The sequence below is a fragment of the Carassius carassius genome, chromosome 4 (assembly GCF_963082965.1).
Source record: "Carassius carassius chromosome 4, fCarCar2.1, whole genome shotgun sequence".
NCBI classification, from domain to species: Eukaryota; Metazoa; Chordata; class Actinopteri; order Cypriniformes; family Cyprinidae; genus Carassius; species Carassius carassius.
Window position 1 is genome coordinate 31,286,592 of NC_081758.1, and position 20,045 is coordinate 31,306,636.

General features: G+C 40.0%; 1 pseudogene; it reads right to left on the minus strand.

The window, feature by feature from the left end:
* Nucleotides 1-701: 701 nt before the first annotated feature.
* LOC132135563 (carotenoid-cleaving dioxygenase, mitochondrial-like) lies at nt 702-11,812 on the minus strand (annotated as a pseudogene).
* Nucleotides 11,813-20,045: the final 8,233 nt, after the last annotated feature.

The window sequence follows — 20,045 nt, forward strand, 5'->3', positions numbered from 1 at the left end:
TGCCTCGAGGGTGAGTAAAACACAAGCTAATTTACATTTTTGGGTGAACTAACCCTTTTAGCAGAGAGACACCAAAAACCACAGGTGTAGAAACATCGATAAGGACATACATGTAGTTTATCTGTGGGGACTCAAGACCACCATACTGCAACAGATCATCAGTGTAGAGATCTTCATGGCTCAGGAACACATATTATTATACTTATATATTATATTTATATGATATTTATATTTAGTCAATTATCAGATGCTTTTATCCAAATCGACTTACAAATGTGGACAACAGAAGCAATCAATTGTAGTATTAAAACAACTACAGTACTATCAGATCCAAAACTAAAAGCTAAAACTGTATAAATACTATACACATTAAAAAAAGTAAATACAAAAATAAATACAAATGCATACAACAAAATAAAAAAACTTATCATTTAAATGAAAAACAAAAAATAAAGCTAAAACAATTCAAAATATTAAAGAACAAAAGGTAAAAGAGTATCAAACATAAGTTTAAAAGCCTACAATATATATAAAAAAAAAAAAAAAAAAATATATATATATATATATATATATATATATATGTATATATATATATATATATATATATATATATATATATATATATATTATTGTTATTACCAAAGAGAAATAATAAGAGGTCAGCATTTTCTACATTTGACATGTTTTGGATTGTGAAGGTATTACACTTTGTCAAGTTCTTCTCCAGATGCATGAAGGTTCTCCATTGTGAAGTCACCAATCACATTGTCATTATCTCCACAGCATATATCCATAATAAAATATCCATTGTCTACATATGCATTAATCTGGTGCAGTGTGGACATGGTATTTTGTTTTGATGAGCTGAAGGGATGAAAACATGGATGACAGAGGTGAAATGACAGAAATACACAGTGCCCACAATTAGAAGTCAGTGAGTATGATGTTGGGATTGACTCTGCCATGCCTGGCCAGTGCGTCTTTCTGCTTCATGGAAGATGTTTTCTAGTTCCGGGTTCCAGGGAATTATGAAGGCTTTTTTCCAGCAACTCTGTACAGCATGAATTTTGGCAGGTCTAGCTTGTTCGGCTGCTCAATGAAGATTGTAATTCTCAGACATGACTGGAAACAACACATTATAAAATAATTCAAAACAGAGAGAAAAAAAAACGGAAAAAAAAAAGGATTATTTTCCATTGGTGAAGATTACATGATACGGGATTTACATTTACATTTACAATTTACATGAACAAAAGTAAAAAGCCAAAAAGTGTGGCCCACATTTCCAATTTCAACCATATGGAATTCTATATAAATAAATGCAAAATATTACAGATGGATAAACAAGTACAAATTCAGTTCAAATTATTTAAAAATGCAAACATGGCAGGCAAATTTACCAAAAACTGTGGTATTATGATGGTTTCCTGGGGTCAGAAGCAGAGAGCAAAGAATATCTGTGCCTGACAGATCAGCAGCATCGTTCTTTCCTTCACCTGGTGGAACTCGGAGGATATGGTGAAGGTGAAGTGTGGCCATTTTATATTGATTTTTTCCAAAAGTGTGGCTCTGTGGTGCTTTTAAAACATTATCTTAAGTGTTTCTGGGCGTGTTTGTTTGACAAGTGGCAGATGGGTGGAGTGCTTTGGTTTAAAACAGTCATTATTTTTGCAGTTCTGTCTGGTTTGAAAACATTTATAAAAAGAAGCCATAAGAGTTTAGTTGTCTTAAATAAAAAGCATAAATGAGGCATCCCACCTCTTCGGCCATGTGATTTTCACAAGTTGTAAGTCGCTCCTTCACGGTCATGATGTGTATGAGCTGTCGCTGCATTAATTGCAATATATTTTAACCAATCCACTTTTCAGAAACAAAATCACATAGAGATAACTATTTTAGGAAAACACTGTGTGTTATATAATTTTATATTTGCATATGTGAAACACTTATATATACCTATTCTTTGGTTTTCAGACTCACAAGGTTGATTCTGCACATGATGTTGGTCTCTGTGCTTACATAGAAATCTCCCTTGTATTTAACAAAGCTCACTCCAGCATTATCAGTCGCCTCTGTTAATCAAACAAAACTGAAGATTAGAATGGGTTCAGATGAAGGTTTTGTAGTAATTGCATTGACTTTGACTACTGTACTTGTCTATTCTGATCTAATCTTTATAGATTATAGGCCTGATGTGGTCAGAGTGTTCTGTCTGAATTTATGATCGCATGTCACTGTCACCTCCAATCCATGCTTACTTGGAATCTGAAAACGGGAAAAAGATTTGGGCAAAGATGTTCTTACATGGGTCAGATAAAAAATGGCTGCTGTAGGATGGAGATTTGGCATTGGATCACTCAAGACAACAAATATTAGCAGAGCCATTCCATCTTTAATGTGGAAACGATGCATCAAGGCCATGCTGTCAAACCAGTGGATAAATCTGATGAGGAACAGATGAAGCCAAATGAGCAAAGAAAAAAAAGAACAGATCTTGCTGTGATTTTAGCAATGAGGATAACAGCGATAATGAGGAACTGAAATGGTGTCTTATTTTATTCATGAACTAAATTGGGGGCGTTAATAAATAATTAATTCAAGTGTGCTACAACTTAAGTTGTTTCATTATCTTTCCTGTTTGTTGCCCTAAATATTCCCTAACCATGAACACCCATTAAATTATGCCATGATATTATACCTACAAACAGGGCCGTGCAGAGACCTTTGGAGGGGCAGGTGCTCAAAGTATAAAAGGGGCACATGGAACAAGGCTTTAAATGGCACTGTTCAAAATATCAATACAGCAATATATTGTGATGCATTCCTTGCTGATTCGCGTATCGATATGGATGATTATGTATTGATACGGCAGCCAATGCTCTGATGCAGTTTTGAAAAATAAAAAATAAAAAAGACAATTTTAAGTTTAAAAGTTAAAAAAAAAAATTTCTTTCCACCTAATAATAGCTCTGGGATCAGAAACTGAAATGTCTTAAGTTGTCCCAACCTGATGGCTTTTTCATCTCTGTTTCTACAGAATAATTAAGAACAGCTGTTATAGTAAAAACTATAGAAAACGTTTGAGCCTCTACATTTTCCTCTTTCTCACCAGCCTCTGTCTCCTGGCTTGCTGTTCCCTTCTCCCTTTCTGTCACTTGTGCTTCTACATTTCCCTCTTTTTCTTCCTCTGTCTCCATCTCCTCATCTGGGGCCCGTTTCACAAAGGAGGTTAAGTGAAAACTCTGAGTATGTTTACCCTGAAATGAGGGAAACTCTTCTTACTAAGTGTTTTTTTTTCTTCTTTTTTTGCCCAAGTACAAATATATAAAAAAATTATAAAATAAACATTTTCTATATAAGAAAATTATATAAGAAATTTTGTCTTGTTTCCTGGGGGGGAATCTAAATTAAGTGCATTTTACTTAAGCAAAATTATATGCCAGTGTGGTAATAAAAATAATCTTAATGCAAATGGTAAACTTTATTCTGAGTGTCTATTACTAAGTGCAAATCTACTGTAGCTCCGCCCTCCTTCGACACATAAGGTTAAATATGACACATGTGAATAACGGCTTCAGTGGTGTAGGCACTAGGCAGTAATGTTTTTGGCACGGAAACTAGCTTGTAACGCTATTGATTGGGTTAGAGCAGGGCCGGCTTTGCTGACAGGCGACACAGGCGGCTCTTTCGCCTTGGGCACCAAATAACGTAGAGCCGGCCCTGGGTTAGAGTCAGGCTTTTGCCGAGCTCATTCTTCTCACTTTTCCCATCACATGTCACATTAGAATTTATTTTCAATAAAAATGAACAAAATGTTCTAAAAGTGGAAATAAAGTGCCTAACGAGTGTTTAATAATGATACAACTATTTATAATTGTAATAAATATAATAATTTACAATGTTATTATTGCATCCTGTTAATGTATCACAATACTGAGGTGCAAATGTATCTTGCAGTATAAAGTATAACTAGCATCTAATTATTACTTTTACATGGTAAATAGAATAGATCACGATTTTCACTGTACATTTTTTTCTGTAAATAGCATCTAGAGCTATTTGCACTTAGCCTACTGTAAATAGGACCCATCGCTAAGAGAGTATGTTAATTACACTTAGTGTTAATAGCCACTGCCGTATTTTTCTTACTCTATTGGCAGATCATTTGTAAATTAAGAAAAATACACTTAAAATATTATTATTAATATGATTATCTTATATATATTTTTGGCCCATGAGATACCATAAAATGATTAGCTATTAATTCATTAATCTAATGTTCTGCCAGTTTTCACCTGTGATATTATAACCCTGATAAGAATTACATTTGTATCGAGTCTGAAGTATGCATATGGATTTTTGGCGGGAGCTGTTGCCATGGTGAATCGTAATATTGGCGCTCCATTGATAATGGCTTTTTATAGTTGTGGTGCACACACTTAACTCAGTCAGTCAATTTAGAGTTGATTAAACCAACTAATTTCAGCTGTTCTGTAACCGAAAAGTTTCCCATCTCAGGGTAAGTCAACTCAGAGTTCAAGTTTAAACTCAGAGTTGGTTGAACCTCCTTAGTGAAACGGGCCCCAGCTCTATTACTTTCAACTCTCTGTCCATTTAGAAACAAGGCATAATTTACTATTTCAGCATTAATCTATTATTTTAACCATCACTACTGTCTACTCTTGCACCTAATCAATAAGTTCACCTTAAATATTGATACAAAACATTAAACAACTGATACACTGGAATATAGTGATTAATATTATTATTACTGTTGCAGTTGTTGTTGTTTAAAATTGAACACCTTTGCAATGTAAACAAATGACAGGCTACAAGTGTTATTCATCCATCTCCTTCACACTGCACTTTGATGTCAGGTGTCAGATGTCAAAATATATATATATATATATATATAATTGTGTCACATTTAAATATAATTATATTTTAATTCATTTCTTAATTGTTTTTATTTTTATAATGATAATTCAGAGAATGAGAAAATCTGAATAAACCTTACCAGTCTTGTGATAATTATTTTAAGGCACTCTATGTTTTAAAAAATAAATAAATACTGTAATATAATACTATTTTGTTCAAATAACATAAAAAAGACCATACCCCTCGACGCCTGTGAAACTTTTCTCCCTCAAACAGCACGCTAACGTTACACTACACTACAGACTACACGCAGCAATATAAACAACATATCTGCATGTTCTCACATCACATCGTCCTTGTAAAATATAAAAAGTAAATAAACATCAAAATCACTTCGCTGAGAATGAAACACCACTTACCAGCTGCCGCGGTGTTAATAATATCCTCTAGCAATTAAAAAATGCCCGTGCAGCTTGAGAGGAATCGTCCTGCTCAGAGGAGGTCGTCGTCGTCAGGTGAAAGGTCATCACGTGGGTCATTTTATTTACGGCTAAATTATTATTAATAAATTTTACTAATATTTAGATTGGGCAAGGCATTCACAAAAGGGCATGTTATTACAAAAAATTTGAGGAAAATTTGCTTTTTTTGCTGAAAATTTGACAAAAGGGCACTTTGGGCACCAAGGGGCAAAGGGGCAGGTGCTCAAGCACCCAACGCTATATATATATATATCCGAGAGCTTGTAATAAATGTAATGGAGGGACAGAAAGCTCTCGGACTAAATCTAAAATATCTTAAACTGTGTTCTGAAGATGAACGGAGGTCTTACGGGTTTGGAACGACATGAGGGTGAGTCCTAAATGACATAATTTTCATTTTTGGGTGAACTATCCCTTTAAGTTACATTTTAGTCATTTTTACACAAGATATTTTATTTTAGATGACAAAAGCCTTAACCTCATCAGCAGAAGGAGACAACAACAGCATGACAATCTTATCCTCTTTGACAAACATCAGGATACCCTGTTATCTAGATGAGCTTAAAGCATCTCCACGCAGGATAATGAGTTTTCCGCAGGGCATTTAAGGTGAACATTCAAAACATTATCCTTTGAATAAGAAGAGGGCATCTAATGGAGTAGGTTCTGTGAGGTTGAATCCTGAGTTTGATGTTTAGAAATAAACACTATAAGTACACTTGTGTCCACTTTTTTAACCCTCATGTCAAAGTGCAAACTATACATGACCAAACTGCTGTTTGGACAAGAGATAAACTCAGTGTTCAGGTGTCTTTGTTCACAATAAATGTTCAGCTGTAATTAGCTGTGTACATCCAAATGTAAAACAAACTTGTTTACATTGGTAATGTGTTTAAAGACTAAAATGCTTTGCTTTAATGCATTTTTACATTCAAATCTTCAAAGGGAAAACATGCTAATTTTATTTCTATGATTCAACAGAGAGTTGTCATAAAACCTAAGCTAGGGGCCAAAATATGTTTTTATGATATCAAGACTTTCAGTCTGACAATGAATGAGAAAACGTACTCGGTTACTAAACGTAACCTCGGTTCTCTCTAGAAGAGCTCTCTCGTACTGCGTCTTAGCTAAGACGCTACGGGAAAAGTCTCTTTTCATGAAATACTGAAGCAAAAAATTTCCTTAATTTTGTATTTTTGTAAAGCGCATTTGCAGCAGTATACAGCCATAGGCGAGACGGCTCGTTCGCTCATTGGCTTGTTCTGCGGCAATTGCACAGCCTATCGAGCGCAGGCTGATGCAACATCAGACCAATAAGGGCGCTTCGCGCCCTTCTTGCCACTTCCCGCCGAAACGGGTGTGGCCCAACCTATAAAAGGAGCTCGAAAAGGCTGACTCACCTGATTTATTTCATCGCAGAAGCGAACCAGAGTGAATCGTACGCACGGCAGAGAACGCAGTACTCGTTCGCTCTTCTAGAGAGAACCCAGGTTACGTTTAGTAACGAGTACGTTCTCTTACGAGAGCTCTCTCGTACTGCGTCTTAGCTAAGACGCTATGGGAACCCAATGTAAAACGCCGTGCGCGCAGTGATCACACACCAATAAACCTGAAGCAACGCCCAGGATTTACAGTGCACAGTCACCTGAGGGACTCACAGAGAGTCCAGGACAGAAAAGGGAAAAAGCCCTCCGTCCTATATCTAGCAGCATCCGTAGATGCGGCAATATGACATCACACAGCCGAGGCAAGGCCTGACCAATGTGGCAATGCGGGTCTTACGCAATACTGCCCATATAACAGTCGGCAGCGCATAGCGCTCGTGAACTCAGAATTCCCCTCAGGGCCCTGATTCGACTATACTGACAACAGCCTTGCTTGCAAGGCGGGAACCTCCAGGTTATAGAACCTGATAAATGTAGACGGCGAGGCCAAACCTAACGCCGTACATATATATCCTGCAAGGAGATCCCAGTAGACCACGCCCACGACGAGGCGACGCCTCTTGTGGAGTGTGCTCTGACGCCCAATGGGCACTGAAGGCCTCTGGAAGCGTAAGCTAACGCTATGGCGTCAACTATCCATCTGGATAGAGTCTGTCTCGAAACAGCCATTCCCTTGGAACGTCCACCGAACGAGACAAACAGCTGCTCTGTCTGCCGAAAAGCAGCAGAGCGAGACACATAAGCTCTTAAAACCCTGACCGGGCAAAGAAGGCTCGAGTCGCCGTTTCAGAAAATGCTGCGATGGCCGCCACATAAACTTTGAGCGTGGATGGGGCTCTGCCCTTATCCAACAGCTCCTGTAGGAAGGAGAGGACCTCCGTCACCTCACAACTAAGGGGTGAATAACCTCGAGCTGTGCACCAGCTGGAGAACACCGACCACTTCGAGGCATACAGACGTCGTGTCGACGGAGCTCTAGCCTGAGTGATGGTATTTAGCACTCCCACTGCGAGATCAGCGGGTAACCGTTGAGCGCCCACACATGGAGGGACCACAACTCCGGTTGAGGGTGCCAAATCGAGCCCTTGGCCTGCGAGAGGAGTTCCCTCCTCAATGGTACCAGCCACGGGGCGACATCTGGTTAACTGCATCAAATCTGGGAACCATGGTTGGTTCTTCCAAAGAGGTGCTACAAGCAGTAATGAACATCTCGTTTCTCTCACCCGTTCTATCACCTGCGGAAGGAGGGAGACGGGAGGGAAAGCATAAAGCGGGCAGCACGGCCATCTCTGTGACAGCGTGCTTTCGTTCTTGGAAAAGAACGCGGGGCAGTGAGTGTTTTCGTGGGACGCGAAGAGGTCCACCTCCGCCCTGCCAAATCTCTCCCACAACAGCCAGACTGTTTGCGGGTGTAGAGACCATTTGAGCGACACGGTCGCGCCGCAGCGGAAAGAACTCACTGCGCGCTAAATGCCCATCACGCGCTGTGGTGACAGCCGCGCCGTCATGGAACACGAGTTCAGAACTATACCCAGAAACAGGATCGTCTGACTGGGGTTCAGCGAACTCTTCGCCCAATTGACACTGAGGCCGAGCTTCTCGAGGTGATCGAGTAAAACGGCCCTGTGGTCCACGAGCTCCGCTCGTGATTGGGCCAGAACCAGCCAGTCGTCCAAATAATTCAGCACTCGTATGCCTCTGAGTCTGAGAAGAGCGAGCGCTGCATCCATGCACCTCGTAAACGTACGAGGAGCTACGGACAAGCCGAATGGCAGGACTGTAAACTGGTATGCCTGGCCCTCGAAGGCGAATCTCAAATATCGCCTGTGGTTTGACGCTATCTGTATTTGAAAATACGCGTCCTTCAGATCTATTGACATGAACCAGTCCCCTCTGCGAATCTGCGCGAGGAGCTTCCTGGTCGTGAGCATTTTGAAACTGCGTTTCATCAATGCCTTGTTCAGCTGTCTTAGATCCAGTATGGGCCTGAGACCCCCGTCTCTCTTGGGCACCAGAAAGTATCTGCTGTACAGCCCCCCCTCACTTTGAGCTTGAGACACAAGCCCCTTTGCTCAACAGTTTTGATATTTCGGCCCGAAGTATGTGTGCTACTTCTGTTTTGACCGTAGTTTCAACGCGCGCTGAAAAGCGCGGTGGGCGTCGAGAAAACTGTAGGTTGTAGCCTCGCTTTAGAATGCCTAGTACCCAATCCGAAACCCCTGGAAGCGCTGACCATGCATCTGCATGAATGGATAAGGAGTGGATGCGAAGCGCGCTCTGTTGACTGGGCAACGGCGGTGCTCGAGTGTGCTGCGCATCTGAGGCAGGGAGCGCGCTGATCACAGCAGGGAGATTGCTCCTCCTCGACCCCGTCCCGGCGTTTAACCGACTGGGGGGAGGCTGAGCGGGTCCCTTGGGACTCGATATATCTGCGAGTAACTGTGGGCTGCACGTGTGCACATTTACCACTTTCAACTTGCTGTCTGCCCTTGCAGAATGTACGTGCACGGGCCTCGTTTTTACGTAATTGTGGGCACTGAGGGGTGGGCACGCTTACTATGCAGTGTGCGCGACCGACTTGAGTCGTCATTATGGGCGCAGGCCCTGTGTGCAGGGCTGTGCTTACATGTGGAGATGGGCACTGAGGAGTGGGCATCGTCACTACATTTATAGCACCATCGGCCGTGGCCGGAACACCAGAAAAAACATTCTTTTTGTGAAACATCTGGGTAGCCGTGATAACGGCTTTTGTGTGCAGGCAAGCGGGCACTCGTGCAGGCTTGCGCATTGCAGAGGACACTGAGGCAGTCACAACTCTTGGAACTGCAACAGCAGCGCGCTTGGGTGAGAGCTCGGCCGCAGCGGAACTCGAACACCGGCGCTTTCCCAGCAGTGCTAGGATGCTTTCGGGGCTTCTGGCTTCACCGCAATCCTCTGCCGCGGCTCCCGCGGCGCGGGGCGACGGCTTGAAGAGCGAGAACGGGGTCCCGAGCTGCGTTGCTGACACTGTCGCGATGACGCAGCAGGAGGCGGTGGGCGTGACTGAGAGCTCTGTGGGGCCGGTCTAGAGCGGCTAGCTGCAGAACTGGAGCGCTTCGGCAAGAAGTGCTTGAACGCCTGCGAAGCTTTCTGGTCCTCGTCGAATCTCTCCACAAACTCGTTGACGGAAGATCCGAAGAGGCCAGTAGGAGTTAGCGGCGCGTCAAGGAACGCAGCGCGCTCAGACTCCTTGATGTCAGAAAGCGTCAGCCACAAATGCCTCTCAGCCACCGTAGCGGAAGCCATAACCCGTCCCATGGCCTGTGCAGCGGACTTAGTAGCGCGGAGGGAGAGATCCGAAGCACTCCTCAGATTCGCGAGACAGATCGCTTCAGGTCCCATCTCATCCAGCTTGCGGGTAGCGTAGCCATGGTGTGTAGCGCAGACGCAGCCTGCCCAGCAGCAGAGAATATCCGTGCGAGCAGCGATGACGTCATGCGGCAGGCTTTGGATGGCAACGCCGCCTTAGTCTGCCGTCCAGCAGAGGGCGGGCAAAGGTGCGCTGCTATAGCCTGTTCCACCGGCGGAAGTGACAGGTAGCCTCTGTTCTTAGCACCGTCCAGTGTGGAGAATGCTGGCGAAACAGATGAGCGGATTCTCGCCGAGAATGGAGCGTCCCAAGCTTTCGCCACTTCTTCGTGAAGCTCAGGAAGAAAAGGGGCGTGCTTTGAGCTTGAGGAAGAGCGCTCATCCGGAAGATAGCTACCATCCAGCCGGGAACGTGAAGGGGGCGCTGGTGCAGACCACTCGAGGCCGAGGCTCGCCGCGGCCAGAGAGAGTACACGCATCAGCTCCTTATCGATACCCCCCGTCTGCTGGGCCTCTGAGCAGCGGGCGCTAGATCCACGGAGCTCGCCCAACCCTCACTGCCCGAAGCAAGCAGAGAGCACGTGTCTTCTTCCTCCGACGCGGGCCTGAGATCCACTTCCTCAGATGACGCGTCGGCAAGCAGCGGACGCTGAACATTGGGAAGCGATGCAGGGGAGGCCGGTGAAGCGGAGGGAACCGGCGAGCTCAGCCGAGCTTACGGCGCTGCGGCGCAGCGGATGATGCAGGCTTCGAGAAGGATGCCAGGCGAGTCCTCAGAGTCACCATAGGCATTAACTCGCAATGAGGGCATCCGCCGTCAGCGAGCGCGAGCGCTGCATGGTCCTCACCCAGACAGGAGACGCAGATGACGTGACGATCTCCTTCGCTGAGCGGGGCTCTGCACGAGCCGCACGAGGGCATCTTTAAAAAGACGCAGCTCTTTTTGTGAATGTGCATCGCAGGGCGAACACACACACAGGATATAAACAGATATAAGGATGTAAAGGATATGGGCACCGGATAGCGCAGCAGGAACGGCAGTGAATGCCAGCAGCTTCAGAATGGCTCGTCCTGCTGATATGCTCTTTCAGACGGCGCTTGTTTCCTCCGTGATCCAGCGATGCGTGAGCTTCGCTGAAGAGATGAAAAATCAGGTGAGTCAGCCTTTTCGAGCTCCTTTTATAGGTTGGGCCACACCCGTTTCGGCGGGAAGTGGCAAGAAGGGCGCGAAGCAGCCTGGTCTGATGTTGCATCAGCCTGCGCTCGATAGGCTGTGCAGTTGCCGCAGAACAAGCCAATGAGCGAACGAGCCGTCTCGCCTATGGCTGTGTACTGCTGCAAATGCGCTTTACAAAAATACAAAATTAAGGATAATTTTTTGCTTCAGTATTTCGTGAAAAGAGACTTTTCCCGTAGCGTCTTAGCTAAGACGCAGTACGAGAGAGCTCTCGTAAGAGAACATCAAACTATATTACTTTTAAGTCATAAAAGGTATATAAATACACAGCATATAGAGTCTAAGGGGTGCTCAGTGGGTTCAATAGTGCAGTTTTCTTTGGCTGAATTTTCTGACCCCAAAAAGCAAAATGTAAATGCAGACATAGATCACTCCTGATCTTAAACTCATTTCCCTGAGAACTTACCATCTGCTGACCTCATTCAAACTTGACCACAGGTTATACCTACAGTACATTCAAATATAACATAGTTCACAGTGACTATGAGAAAAATAATCACTAACAATATGATTCATTTAGACAAAAGTTTGGAGTTAGTAAGATATTTTAAAAGGCATTAATACTTTTATTCACCAAATTTGATTGATCAAAAGTGACCGTAAAGACATTTATAATGTTATAAAACATTTACATTTGAGGATTAGAGTAATTGCACCACAGGAATAAATTACATTTTAAAATATATAATAAGAGAAAACTGTTATTTTAAATGTTAATGATACTTCACAACATTATTGTTTCTACTTTATTTTTGATCAAACAAATGCAGCCTTGGTAAGCATAAACGTCTTTCTTCAAAAACACGACCTCTTAGCAACCAAAACTCCTACCAACCCCAGACTACTGAACAGTATATATGGTAGCTAGTTAGTTATTTCTTCCATTTTCGTAAATCTCTATTAACCATTGAAAATATTATTATTACACAACAGAAGTGCTCAGGAGACTACTAGCCTGCAACATAAGAATACAGAGAATTTATATATATATAAATAAAAAAAAATATATTTTTTTCCTTTGAACATCCTAGAGGGTGACACTGGCGGTTCCCAGAACTGTAAGAACTCCAGCGTATGGGAGGTGCATGGTATTGCCAGCTTCGTTTCTGGTTTGGGCTGTAACACTGAGAAGAAGCCTACTGTTTTCACCCGTGTGTTTGCTTTATATGACTGGATCCACAAGGTATATACCATGATGCTTTAACAGAAATAATGTATTCAAAACACGATGTAGCATTTAATGCATAGAGTGATTGTATGCATGCAGTAAATACTAAAGATTAGATACTAATACAGATCTTTAAGTTCTGTCTCTGGTCATTCTGGTTAACAAATCCTATTAGACTATTTCCTAATAGTCTATTAGAGAGACTTAAATGTGATAAATTATACATATGAATTGCGTATAAAGAGCATGTTGGTCATTCTTTTTTCTTTCTGCTTATTTAAGGTCATGATGAACAATTAAGATGAACTAAGAATGCCAGCCTTATTTTAATACCAGCAAACCAACCCACCAAGAAAAGTAGTAAATAAATACATACTGTCTCAACAAGGGATCAACTTCCATCATTTTTACCTTTTCTCAGTCTCCCACACTGATGCAATACAAACTGCCAAATGTTTGCCAGAATATTAATTTAAACCTTAACTTCAGTTAACTGAATGAAAGCATCATCCAGATTAAGCACCTGAGAGTTTCTATGTTGCATGTATGTTGAACTAGATGAATGCAGCTGATACAGTGTTTTAAAGATTGCATTCCCTCAGAGAACGATTGATCATTTGGCCAAAGGAGGTGAGGCTATCTATGATCGCTTCCCACTCAAGTGTAGGAGGGAGGGATGATAATCATGACCTGCTGACATGCAGCAATATCATGTGAAAACAGCACATGCATGGATGATCAGGGATCTGTGGGTTTAAATAAAGAAGTGTGTTTATCATTGCCAAATTCTCAAACACAATTTAGAGATTATGTTAAATGACTGTCAGGAGTACCAAAGATTTTGATGAAAAATTATCAGATTATATCTTTTGAGAGTGTGTTATACTCATTACAGTGGTTCAGAAATCTTTTCATGAATGTTTCTCTATACTAGCTGGTTTTGAGCCACATGAGACTTATGGGAAATTTGAAATTCTTTGTGATGTGTGGTATGAAAATACATTTTTATAATTATTTAGACATACAAAATTCAAATTAGAGATAATAAACTCTTTGCCTCTACGTATATATCAAAGAGTCTGACATTATGAGAGTGAAGTGTATATCTCTCTCTCTTTGCTGTTCTCCCTTCTAATGGCTCCATGGGGACTTCTGATGACTTCTGACTTGTTAGTGGTAAACCACGAAGGAAATATTTAATAGCTTCTCAAAATTGCATTCTTCAGCACAAATGTGTTTAATACTGTATTATATCTTTGAAGGAGCACACAAAGATATTTATGGATCTAGTTCATGTTATAATAAAAAATATATATGTATTTATATAAAATCTTAATACACACATGGCTGTAACCACCATACATTCCCCCCAAAATCTAATTAGTTCTCCATCAGTATGGGTTTTTCAGTGTCTGATCCAGACCTCAATAAACTTTCAAGGGGGCCATTAAATGTCTTAAAATTACAGTTTAGGTTTTTAATTAATACTTTCTCAATAATTTTTAGCAGAATAATCTTCAACTTAATCACTATTTGCACTGTATTGCAATAACTCATATGGAACAACTCATTCAACATCAAACTGTTTTGTTTGTATTTTGCCTTTTTTTTTCTTTTAAAACAATCACTGTATAAATGCATTTTTTTTTTTTACTTTTTTTAAACTTTTTTTTTTAACTTTTTTTTAATATCATGCATAATTTTTTTAATCAACAACCCTAGTAGCAACATATTGTAAGGAAATTTAAAGGTAATAACCTGTGTATGGATACTTTGAATAGATTGTTTTAGCCTCTCCCAAAATGTGGTTACATTTTTGAATATTCAATTGCACATTTGTAAAGCTGACAAAAAAATGTATTATCTTTAAACACGGAGCAGTAGTCTACCAGACATGCTGTGGCACAGACTGAGCCTAAACTCCAGTCAGTGCAGGAGCGTTCACGTCACCTGGGACGCTCGCGCTGCTATTGCAGAGTTTAACGTTTGTTTTCGTTCTCAGGAGGACAACACAATGACAACCACGCCTACAAGCTGTGACTGCAGGGATCCGAGTAACGCCACAACATCTGCATATTAGATACACTCGAAAAGTAAATATTGCGTAAGTAGATGTCACTGGTGAGATCTCCGAGTTGCTGATGCTTCAGATGAACCCGATTCATTGGATGCTGAACGCAGGCAGACACGGACTCGTCTGAATCTACGTCCCTTTTTATCGAAAACTTTTTGATCCGATTGCACATTAGGACCTCAACTCATTTTACCTGATAATGGGTCGCCACCAGAAGTGCTTGACAATATGAGAAACGATGCGGGTAAGTTCACTTTGCAAAAGCGGCATCGCCATAAAAGCAGAGTTGACGCTCGGGATGAAAAGAGAAACTGCAGTTTGGCGGCTCGCATCGTATTATTTTAAATGGAGTACCATCGTCACATCTTATAAACAGGCAAGTTCATCATCTCGTAGTGTTTAATGCAGAAGTATGATGTAAAGACTTGGATAACCAGTTCCTCAAACAGTTGATTGTTTCTTATCTGATGTATTTAGTATTCAGCAGCAGTCAGCTGTGTGGGACAGACAAGTGTTTCATTGTTCCCCTCATGTTTTTCTCAGTCAAACTAGTAACGTTACTTTATCTAGTTGTTTTTAACCCCCCTGTTTCTGAGAAGAAAAACAACAGTGGATACTATTTACCTTCGTGTCCATATTCTATCACAATTTCAGTAGACCTAAAAGATGTATAATAAAATTATATTATCATAAGCAGGTCGTTTCCGTTGTAGACATTAGGCTATACCAGGGGTCTCCAACCTTATTTCATTCGGGAGCTGCTTTTTAAAAATGAAAGCAGTTACCAATGTTATACAATTATCTAAATCTAAATATCAATCCAAACTGTTATGCACAACATTGTTAAAATGTGCTGGAAATATTACAAAATTAGCTGATACACACATTGAAATCATTTTAGCAATTTTTATGCCAAAAGCCAAGAAATGAAATTAGCAGCACTGTGCACTTTTTGTTTGCATAAGCAGTGAAATAAAAACATAAAAAACGGACAGATTTTTCACTAACAAAAAAATGTTCCTAATATGTTATCAACTGACATGTACTACATGTTCAAATAAAGTTTTGACCATAAAAAAAAAAAAAAAAAAAACCCCACACCTGACCTTAACCTTAACCAGTGAAATTGACTGCACGGCGGGACTGTTGCTGAAAAGCGTGGTAAAGAAAAGTGCAGTTCAGGAGATACATAGTTAATAAGATCATGTGATATGAGTTTTATATATATATATATATATATATATATATATATATATATAACTATTTTATATATATATACATATATATATATATATATATATATATATATATATATATATATATATATATATATATATATTATATAATATAATATTATATATATTATATATAACTCCCCAACCGAACCTCACTGGATAATGGCAACTTTTTCGTAACACCCAGCATCACTACCCCCTCCTATCCTGCAAATTTTGAGCCCCAGGACACCCCCGTTGCTTAGAACAAAGTGATCGTAAAAAAAGTAATATCATTCCCTGGCACTGCGCTGAGACGGCTCAATATCCAGTCTGAACAACACTGGCCACAGGCTTTGGGCTCTGCTCTTAGAAAAAATATATTTATTTATATAGCATATATTATTTTAGATGAACTAGAAACAATGTTTAATTTATAAGTTTTATTTTTCAAAGTCAATAAAAATTGGCTGGAGCCAGAGCCAATGGTGAAAGTCTTTGCGCCAGGAGACTCCACCCCATTTTGGAGGTTCTTGCCCCCCCCTTTTGAAGATCTCCGGTCTGCAGTTATAAGTCATATTTACTTGGGGAATTGGGCTACTTTATCACTGTTGCCGCAGGTTGAAGCGACCCTAATAATGTGTATTTTAGCCCTCAGAAAGCAATTTTTACAGAGGAGACCCCTCGAAAGGCGGTTAGTTTGGGCTTGTTTTGAGTAGCAATTGGGCGGGTTTTGTTGTGAAATCCTGGCAAGTGGGAACCCTTTTTGTCAAGCAGGTAACGTTATTATTGCTAACATAGTAACTCTTCGAAAAATACATTGGCATCATCTGTGAGAAAATAATCACTTCATCTGATGTTTAAGTGAATAAAATAGCATTGACAGCCTTGGAGTTCCACAACTATTGACTTTGTTCTCTCTCACGGGACTCATGTTTGTGTGTGTGTGTGTGTGTGTGTGTGTGTGTAGGTGATGTCAAAGAAGAAAGCAAGGGAGGGGGAGACTCAAAATGTTTCTAAACTTAAAACACATTTTTGCCCTGTTTGTGTTGTTTTAATACTTACACAATTCTTAAAACATGTATAAGTATAAAACATTTTTATATACAGTAAACAGCATGGTTTCTAATCATATTTTTAGGGTGGACAGTCCCCCTCCTGGGATATCGGCATATGATCATAAGGTGTCTCATACTGCATTGTTACAACTTAACAGCTATTTTGTTTCCTCGTGATTACAGTAATGTTATGAACACTTGGCAACAGCGTTGCATTTTCCCTCCAAATAACTGTACATCAGATGCTCAAACATATCTTGGCCATGTGAACATATGAATGTTGTTTCATCTGCAACAGAAGCACAGAAGCAGATATGAATACTGCCCACAATAAGGTTGCAAAATAAAATATGTTCTGAAATATCATTCTTTCTATGCAAAACAGTTCAAAGCAAACTGACAAAACAAACTCCTATTGTGGGTGGTTTTATTGTAGCTGTTAATGTTAACTTTTAACCTCTCTCATAACTGTCATCAAAAAAATAATCAATAAAACTTAGCATCTATCTATTCTCCAAACTGATTTAGCTTTTTCTGCATTTTACTTTATTTTTCTTTATTTATAGTCCTATATTTAAACAGTAAAATAAGAAACAATCAAGTAAATATTAAACAAATAAAATTATGGGCCAGTACTGTTTGTAAAAATATTCAATGGATCCATGGATGTAATGCACAGATGCCTAATGTTCATGTTCGACTGTGGCTCATCAGTTTTCACAATTAGCTCATTATTTACGAGAAAGTCGTTGATTGTGACTAGCTTGGCTTAAGTCATATAGTGCAGTTTGCAAAGAGTTTTTATAGAAGCACTGCTATAGTATTAGGTCTGCATTATTCAACAGCACATAGAGTTGTGATAAAAGGACAGGTGCAGGGGGGGTGTTTGTATCTGGAGAGGCACTCAAAGCATATTGCTAGTAAAATGATATTGTACCCTAAGTGCCCTTGATACTCCAAGCCCTCATAGACTGTGTGAGGAACATGAAGTTCACTCCATTTATAGTGCAATAAGATGGGGTAATTTCCATTTAACTTAGTAGAGTAACATTATCTTAAACTTGTGGTCTAATGTCTAATGTTGAGCAGAATCTTTCTTTCTCAGCCAAAGAAACAGAAAGAATTTCTCAAAGAGTGAACAAGAGGCATCAGTTGCCTTCAAATTCTCTGTGCAATCTTTAGTCTTTGGTTCATTTGTTTTTCTCATAATTTAAAGCCTGAGCTCACCACTGTGGCAGTGAAAGAGAGAGATATTGATGCTCATCAGTCTTGCCTGTGTGTTGTCTCACTTCAAGCTCAGTAATAACTGCTGTCTGCCGGGTCTCTTAACGTGAGGTTGATGAGAGCAGAATTGCTCTGGATTGGCCCCTCAACAGTAGTTGGAGCTCTACCTTATGGTAGAGAAAACCGCTGGAGATGAGGTTAGAAATTGTGGAGGAAATTTATTCTATATTTTCATCAATGGTCTCATGACTTTTGGGTCCCACTGCTTGTGTATGTTTTTTAAAGAAGTAAGTTAATATTTGACCTTTAAATGTAAATATACATCATTGCATTAATAAAATATTGTTGTCTTTGTTTTTCAGGAATCATTCAGATGCTGAGGACAGTTCCCTTTGGATGTGGTTAAGACGGTCAGCCTTTGCAGAGATGCAAACGTTTGATCAGTAGATCACTCTACTCACTGAAGGACCAGATGCTGTTGCTGTCTCTTTTAAGAATCATGAGAAATGGCAGCAGAAATTGAAACACGGTAACCTATTGTGATGAACTGTGATTTCATGTGTCAGCCCTATACTTGAACATCAGATTCTTGAGGTCAGCTCACTATGGAGACAGAACTAGGAGCTGGACTGTCCCAAGCTGCCATAGTGGCCATTGTGTGTAACTCAATAGTAGCTGTGCTTATTCTCATTCTCTTTGTCATACTCTACAAAGCCTGCAAAATTCCCTCCTCTCCGGAGAAGGCCCCAGTGCTGGCAGAGACTCAAGAGCCACAGAGAACTGAACAAAAATACTTATTAACTGCAGCTTGAACTTTAAACAAATGTGAACATATTCACAGGGGCTGGTGGAATATTGTAATAGTCACCCTTGATGATGGCCCTGTGTAAATGTGAAATGAACATGTAACATACAAGTTCTTACATTAATTTTTGTAAAACCACGCCATTGACAGTACTAGGGAATTTACCTTTAAAAAAAACAAACAAACAAAAAAAGAGGATCACAGAAATTTATAGTTAAACCTTTATTTAGTTGCCTGTGAGGACAGGATGTTCAGCATGAAAGGTTGCATAAAATGTTTGATTCACTTTTTTCTTTTGCATTTTGAATGGTTAGAATTATCTTACCTGACTCTATGGCAAATCTGTGGTAAATTAGGCTATAGTCATTTGGTGCTAGACTCAAATGTTTTTATTAATGCAGAGCTTGTGTTTAGATGAATGCAATACATCTCACTATTTTAACATTTTAAAAAATAAAAAGGAAAAAAATAGAAACTCATTCGTAATATATTGTGTGTGTGTGTGTTTGAGTTTTGAATTATTACCAGAGTTGGCTGGGTAACAAGGATTAAACAAAGTTATAGATCATGCACAGTTAAATAAATGGATGATTTATGAGCTATATAAAAAAACTGAAGTTAATTTAGCACTTTCATTATTTAGATGTTTTGTGTGTGTGTTTAAGTGTGTATCTTGCACGTGTTTGTTGGTGATTTGCAACTGGAGAATAATTAAAGACAACAAAGCCTCTTATCCATTTTGCTGTGCTTGGACACAGTCTATCTGTTAGTCTATTTTTCTGTTCCTCATTGGACATCTAGTCACTTTTTGCTGGTTTTGGATCAGTGCCTTGTTCTCTTGCCCAACCTTAACTAACAAAATGTTATTTTTTTCAGAAAAGGGCCGTGTGTACTGTTGATCTCCAGTTCAAGTTATATCTCTCATCAAAAATTCCTAATTGACCAAGCAAACAAAGAGATTGTTGTTTTAAGACGTTTTGTATTGTGTGAAGAAATAGTAGGAGATGTGAGGAAAGGGAAAATAAAAATAGTGTAATAAAGTGTAATTTGAGCGTGTTTACTGTATGTTACCTGAAACCCAACACACACGGCATCAATAGTGAGCACTGATA